This window comes from Tachypleus tridentatus, chromosome 9, assembly GCF_004210375.1.
Source record: "Tachypleus tridentatus isolate NWPU-2018 chromosome 9, ASM421037v1, whole genome shotgun sequence".
Taxonomy (NCBI): Eukaryota; Metazoa; Arthropoda; class Merostomata; order Xiphosura; family Limulidae; genus Tachypleus; species Tachypleus tridentatus.
In genome coordinates, this window is record NC_134833.1 from 132383259 (window position 1) to 132391290 (window position 8032).

The 8032-nt window shown below is 32.6% G+C and overlaps 1 protein-coding gene and 1 long non-coding RNA gene across 3 annotated transcripts in view; one reads left to right on the forward strand and one right to left on the reverse strand.

The window, feature by feature from the left end:
- Positions 1-7639, reverse strand: part of LOC143226404 (uncharacterized) — a 63496-nt gene extending 55857 nt beyond the window's left edge. Inside the window, exons 1-2 of one of the 2 annotated variants that reach the window (XM_076457332.1) lie at positions 7489-7639; positions 7017-7105 (exon numbers count right to left, since the gene is read on the reverse strand). The gene's annotated coding sequence lies outside the window, so the exon portion shown is untranslated. Of the gene's footprint in view, positions 1-6985; positions 7106-7488 lie in introns of both variants that reach the window. The other variant, XM_076457330.1, reaches the window with a different exon arrangement.
- Positions 1114-4171, forward strand: LOC143226403 (uncharacterized). The gene is made up of 2 exons (XR_013014595.1): positions 1114-2830; positions 3366-4171. It is a non-coding gene; the product is annotated as an uncharacterized LOC143226403 (long non-coding RNA).
- Positions 7640-8032: the final 393 nt, after the last annotated feature.

The window sequence follows — 8032 nt, forward strand, 5'->3', positions numbered from 1 at the left end:
AAAAAACTTGTCTCCAATTATATCTAGGTAATGTGACCCAGAGTTCAAATTTGGTTGTCTCTGATTTTGATTCAGGTATTGGAACCTTAGGGATGGTTATACTGTAGAAGCTATCAATCGGTTTTGCCTGAGTTATATTTTAGCTGTATTATCAAACCAAAGCTCATCCAGTGCTAGCTAACTTGGGCCTAAGAACAGTGTACTGCAATAATGCTTCTTAAATAAGGAGTTACAGTATCTCCAAACTTACAAATTATGTTTCATGCTGTATTATAAACCAAGTCTAATGTATTGTCAATGTTTTCTTAGATAATTGAATTAATCTATGAAATGTGCCATTTTGTGTCCAGTAAGCTGGTTGCACTTACTATATCAATTATATGTTTGAGAAGCGATGCTGTCTGTCTTGATGTTTCTCTGTAATTATGAACAAATAGCTATTTAGTATATCTATTAATGTGATGATTACCAGCATGGTAAGTGAGGCAGAACTAGCTACTCAAATGAGATTGTTTCTGTCCACCATGTCTGTAAACAGATTCTTGGTTTCCAGAACAGAAGAAGTCATTGGTTGTTGATGATAATGATATCATGTGTAGGCTCAACAAAGTGATAATAACTGAGTGTGTTTGTGTTTTCTTATAGCAAAGCCACATTGGGCTATCTGCTGAGTTCACCGAGGGGAATCGAATCTCTGATTTTAGCGTTGTAAATCCGAATACTTACCGCTGTACTAACGGGGGACAGGAACCGAGTGTTATTCTGGTTGAATATGTAAAGGTGTTTATAGATCCAAATGTTCAACTAGATTTGAACTTGCCACCATACAGATATAGTTGTCGTGCATTCATTAAAGCAATTACTGTGCAGTCTTCCATGGAACAATAGGGACACATAAATGTTAAGATAGAATAATGTAATTACACATTATTCATAAAGACAATAACTATTGGTGCTTTCCAGAAATAAAGAAGGCATGTTAAAGTTGTTTGTTTACTTTAGACAAGTTAATCAAGTGACTCACACTGACACTCTTAAACTACTTCAGATAGATAAAATTCTTGATAAACTGAGGTACAAGTTGGTTCAATACTTTGAACATGTCCTCCAAATTTTGCTAAGTCAAGCTGGATGACGTGAGCCAGTCCAAAACTGTTCTAAGTACTTAAGATGGTTTGTCTGATTTATGGATGGTGATTGGCTAAACTTGTAGGAAATAAATAATATCATTTGGACTATTTAATACGTGCACACTAGAATAGTCTTAGCCCATAGTGAACGATATTACATGGTTTCATAGGTTTTACGCCATATTATCAACGAATTGTCGCCAATTTCTCTGAACTTTTAGCATATTTATCTGCTCTTACTCAAGTTGAAGTGCATTGTAGATGGACTGAGTTGTGGGCGTACATTTCAGTTTCTAAAATGAGCTTTAGTGGAAGCAATGGTGTTTTAGTATTCATAATACGAGATTGTCTATTCCTGTTGGATACTGATTACGCCAAGTAATTGTTTTATTAGTTTTAATATTTGTCCAAAGCTACCAACACTCCTTAAATGGTGAGTTCACAACTAGTGTAGACCGTACGTCACTGAAATGACTTGTGAACTTCAAAAATACAGAAGTGTACACTGAATAATAATGTTGAAAGAGTTTGAATCTATTCTATTTCATTCTTTGACCCTATAACAGATTGACTTGTGGAATTCTGAGAGTTTGTCCATTTATGGAATGCTCAAATCTTGAACACCATGTGAGTATGAAAAAATTGGATCAGATGTGAAGTTGAACGATACAACATAAAATTATTTCACTGGTTGATGGACATCATTAATAAGTGCAGTTAAAGGACCCAGATCTAGGGTGAGATAACCAAATGAAACTTGGTGGGTTGAAACATTCACAGGTGAAGAAGAGAGAGTATTTTCTATAAACAAAACCACAAGTGAATACATATATGCCTGTAGAAATGTTGCTTGGCCAAGGAAATAATTTTACAAACTTTTTGAAATTCTATTTTTGGAGCATAATTCTGCTGGAATAAAGCCATTAAAGCTATGGAAAGTTCACATTCTGACCAATGAGAAACCAGGTTGACCAAGAAATTAAAAATTTCACTTTTTATATTTAAGATGAAATTCTTAGCCCTTCTGACTAGGCAATTCTTGCAGTGGAAAAAAAAAAGTTTAATTTTCGTTTGTTCTTCAAGCGTATCCTTTTTGTTTGATTACAACTGAAGGATACAACCACTTTGACGATTTTAGGAATGAATGCCTCAAAGTAATCAAGACAAGTCTTAATATTACTAATGTGGTGCCAAGTGACGAGAATTTAATCTCAGTAGGAACAGCTGACATTAACATATTGTTCTATTCTGCAAAAAAAAAAAAGTGGAAAAGTCTCTCTATCTCACCTCACTTTCAACATCAACGTGAGATATCCACATCTTCCATCATACCACCTATCTCCAAAAAGCTCTCCAACTAATTTTCTGGACAATAGCAAAACCCAAAATTTCCACTAGTTTTGCTAACGTCAGTTCCACTATATTATATATATATATCATTGAAACACCACTGCCAGGCTCAATATACAACTTAGAACCAAATCAGTAAAGGAGGACTGATGAAAAGTCCAGAGCAGAAGGGATTGTTCTAACTTGCCATAAGTACTCCATCATATTCACTGAGAGTTAGACAGCTTCAAATATACCTGGTTAAAATGAAAGTGATGCTTCATAGGACAATCTACATCCATCGAGAATTCACTGCTGCTTCAGACAGGCTACTACTTCCTGACGTACAATATTCTGGGTTAGTACTGAGTGTATGTATCTATATAAACTTTCTTTTATTTATGTATTGCTGTATAATGTTTCACTTTTATGAAACATTCTTTGATTCTACAGCTATTTAAGTCATTATTTTAAATTTTACGTATTTGAAATTATTTGATTTTATTACGTGCTTACAAGTTTCCTTTTATTTATGTTTCATTTCTGCATTAATAGATGGCAACATGATTACCTATAATATATTTAATTACTAAGTGTATTTTTGTCAAGGCTTAGAATTTAAAGAATTCATTTGTTTTATTTCTATTCTGTAATCATGATTTGTATGTACCTATATATAGTATTTTCCTTATTCTATACAGAGTATATGAATAATGTATATGTATTAAATGTATTTCTTTCCTCGTTTTTCTAAGTGTACTGCCTGCTGAGTACTGTAGATATATGTATAGCTAGTTTTTCAAGGGTTTAACCACATATATGTTTTATTGTAATACCTCAACTTATGTAAATAATTTCATCATATTTACATATATATACAATACTTTGCTTTTCTTTCTCTGATAGTAATAATTTGACCCTCCAGTGACACAGTGGGATGTCTGCGGACTCACACTACTAGAAACCGTGTTTTGATACCATGGTGGGCAGAGCACAGATAGCCCACTGAGTAGCTATGTGCTTAATTCCAAACAAACAAACAAAATCATTTGTATATATATATGTTTATTAGTGTTTATAACATAACGCATTATTTTGACATGGTACAATTCTTGTAGTAATTCTATCTTTTTCCTTTTTGTGCAATTTTATCTTGTTCCTTTAAAGAGTTGTTTTATATTTAACAGTTTTTTTTTATTTTATCATTACAATAAGGTTTTCTTTTTTGTTTTCCTATGCTGTATTTTTATTCATATTAAAATTTTGTCTTTAAAGTATGACTCTTTTCATTCAAGTTAGTTGTGTTGTTATAAAGAGGTTATTATAATTTGATTTTCTTTACGTGGTATTTCGAAATTTTGTTTGTTTTTTTCAACAATTGTTATATGTATCTTTACATAATTTTATTTATATTTGAATTTCATTGTTGTAGTGTTTTTTATTGTTGTTAAACAGCTTTGTTATGCAATGATGATATGTTGTGTTTTGCTATACTCTCACTGAAAATGTATTTGGATGTTTTTCATGGGCACTGTGGATGGGAGTACATTTTCGGTTATCTGATAACACTGTAGTGTTTACCTTTAGAACTGGCTCACTTAAGATAAACAGTAATGTTGGTAGCACCTATATTTTAAGAGAGATTACATTAATATTCTCTGTATATATTTTTCTTGCTGATTTTAAATAAACATTTATTTTATTCTATCTTGCACAGTGTTTAGTCTCTATTTTTTGCAGCTCAGTCGAGTTAAATTTTCAGTTTTAAACTTTTTAAATGTTTTTTTTTCCTTTTCAAACCTCTTCTTACCAGTAATTGCTGCTCAGAGCTACCATTTACTTACAGTAAAGTCTTGAAAATTGTTTATTACTTAAAGAGCGTATCCTTCCTAAGTTACTAAGTACAGCCCGTGTTTGACCTCTTCTAGTATTAACTGTCTTCAAGACAATCTTCAGAGTTTCAATACAGCTCTTATTAAAACATAAAATTTTATCTCAAATTGTATCAAGAAGTAACCTTCACCAGCCAAAACCTTGATTTTTGCACGATTTTAGTGTAGCATTTTTATCCTGGAATGTATTACTGTAATCACCACACTACTGCTTCTAATAGTCCGACTACTGGTACTTTTATATGCATTATACTGATGTGGCATTGTCCGATTGGTTGGTTGAAAGCCAATAACAGACAATTATCAACCGTTCTTTGCCGTTTGATACAATTCATGTTCAAACAATAGAGTGGAACTCTTCACTGTTTATATATTTGACTGCATTACTGTATACATGTATGAGAACTTGAGCAATATATTACATCAAGATAAATCTGAGTGTGTTCTCAAGCACTCGGGTAATAGGGTTTTTAATTTTTTAAATAGAAGTGTTTTCATAACATCATTAAAATCTTGTAATTTTCACTAGTTTTTGTGTTTAGAGTTTTAGAGTTCTCTCTTTGGAGAGGAAAACAGTTAAATCTACCTTTGAATCTAAGTTATAATTCAGACTTATAGCAAAGTTTCCAGTTGATAATGAACTGGACCTTTCAGTATTATTTAATTCTACGAAATATCCTACGCCACCTTTTTCAACGCAACACAAACCTTCAAATTATTGGCGTTAATGATGAATCACTAGCTTATTACATAAAAACTAGATAACTGGTTTTAAAGCATCACAGAGACTCAAAAAATTACAGGTGAGTGCAATCGAGAACTGTGACGAAAGTTAAGCCTAATGCCCTAATTTATACTCTCAAAAGCAGTGTCACGTTTTCGTGCATTAATTTCGGCGAGGGAAGAAGAGTTCAAAGAAAAAAACCACCTGAACAAGTGTCAACTACAGTAATGCACACTAACGTTCGCGAAACTATCTCGAAACGGTGCCATATGCATAATAAGTCTTTTAAATGTATGAATGTGTATATTACAAACTGACTTAAATAGAAGTGATGAAATTTTGTTCTAGGTACAGTTTATTTACAAACAACAGGCAATAGTAAAAAAATTCCCTTGTTAAAAATACCTTTGCTTAAGCCTCGTTGATATATTGTTTGTTGCCCTCAGATGGCACAGCGGTTTATTTACAAAATTACACTGCTAGAAATAGGGTTTCGATACCCGTGATGTAACTTCATTCTTAACTTCAAACAACCAAACTCTTATTTGTTTTCGCTCAAAAAAACCTTTCAATTGAGAGTGAAGAAATTGTAGAAATCATGTTATTTGAATTTAGCTGCCAACGTAATTATATTTCTATAATAATTGTTACAATTTAAAAATATGTATATTATTAGAAATCTCCCCTAAAAAACAAACTCCAAGAACAGCTTAGACTAACTCTCCCAAGTTGGTAAAAGGCTGTATTACACACACACACACACACACACACACACACAAGATGTACACAAACACACACACACACAAAGATGTACACAACCTTATAAATACTAGATTCAGTCCGAAATCTACAAAACAAACTTAAAAAAGAAGTTTACAGGCCATCAGAAGTAATATATACATATTTCAAGTTATAACTGATTATACATACTCGAAAAAAACGAAACAAGTTACACGTTCCATCTGAAAGACTTGCAGATACACGCAATCCTAAGTATACAACAAATACTTGAGTAAGGAAGCATATTATACTAATACAAGCAAAAGTACCCGTTCTCAGCGAAGTGAAAGGTTTAAATTAATCTATCAGTTGAAACGTACTTTGAAAAACGATTAATTGTTTTACACTTCAAAAAATAATTGTTGAGCGTTTTAGTCATGTTAAGAGTAAGTCAATAATAAGGTACAATAAATCTACATTTTGAAATGAGGACGATAGGGTGATTAATTCATGACAATTTAGTGTAGAATATCCTGGTTGAGAATCAAATTTGACATCAACATTATTCTTGTCTGATCTCCTGTCTTTACCTACGTGTAGAGCTTTTCAAACGAGAGACAGACACTCGGACAAACACCATGGTTCGTAATATATATGTAAGAAAATAATGGATTGACAAACAACGATTTATAAGCACAAGAAATAATTTTACTGACGGTGGATATATATATATATATATAAACCTTGTATAGCTTAGTACTAATAATACCTGAATAAGACGGACTTATGTTCTGTGGAAACATGTTTATGTTCCACCATAAAAAAAATTCTTCTTTACGCTTATAAATCGTTGCTTGCCAAACCATTGTTCTAGAATAGATAAACAACTCATTGTTATGACATATTAGCACTGACAGGCAGACAGGGAGAGAGGTAATAACTTATAATCGACGTTTTTGTAGGAGATCTATCGAAAGTTTTGAATGCTTTCTGATATGCAAATATTCTTATCAACACAACTTAATATATATATATATGTGTGGTGTGTGTTCAAAACTCAGTGCATATAAGTATGGATTTATTTACTGATGAAACTTGCATTTTTTTAAAATTAACATTTATAGATATAAATTATATATGCAACAATACATACACATGCGCATCTAAACTGGCAACTTTATTTTACTTACATGAAAGTGTCTTTAAGATGTCAGTTCTTACCAGTTTATTCTAATGTCACGCTGCTGTACCATGGTGAGAGGGGGTATGTCTACAGAGCTACATAGATGTCTGTAGGATTGTCATAACCTCTGAAAGGAGTAACAAATAAGTTATAAATCGAGATACTTCGAGACTTCACTTAATTATTTTTAACAGTTCTGTGGAATACATTCTACATTAATTATTTGTAGTGAAAGGCTTTTTTGGTGGTTTTGTAAAGTAACTCTGTGCCACCAAGAGAAACCATTTCGTTTTCTAAAGTGTTGTACTTTTTTATAAAAAAAAAATGTTGAGTTCCCACCGGCCCTTTAAAAATAGCCTGCCTGTTTTTTTTTTTCACGTACTCTTCTTAAGCCTTAAGGGGATTAGTTAATTTTGAAATTTTACTACATTTGATGGAGACAAAAGTTTATCTTCTAACTAGCTGTATTTTGTCGGAAAACAACAAAAACTTCTTTCATCAGTTACATACCTTTTGGGCTAAATATGCTGATATGTTGAACGATTGAACAGAGCAACATTAAAACAGAGTTTGTTGGGACTGGTTCAACGCAGCTGAGCTGAGCATGAGAAACTCACGAGCGGTACAAGACCTCCGAAGTAATGACGTCTGCAGAACCTGAAGTTCCTCCACCAATAAGGTTTTCACTTCTCATAAGTGGGTCAGCGAGTTTGAAGTCCATTCCGGTCCGTCATGGAGGGATACACTTTTTTTTTTTCCTTTCACATAGCTACTTGACCTCAAAGTCTAAAATAGTAAAGGCATTAGCTATCGTACAGGAAGAGAAAGTGTGTACAAAGAACATGTCAGATTCTAGGTCAACTGGTTTCTTTGGGGATAAGCTAAAGGTATTGAGAATATATATATATATATGTGTAATACATGAACGTATGATTTATATATATGCATCGCACATACATACAAATTAACATGTGACTAAGCACACACACAGATATTGACACACACATATATATATAAAAATCTAAACATTTCTAAACCAACTTTATGCAGACAA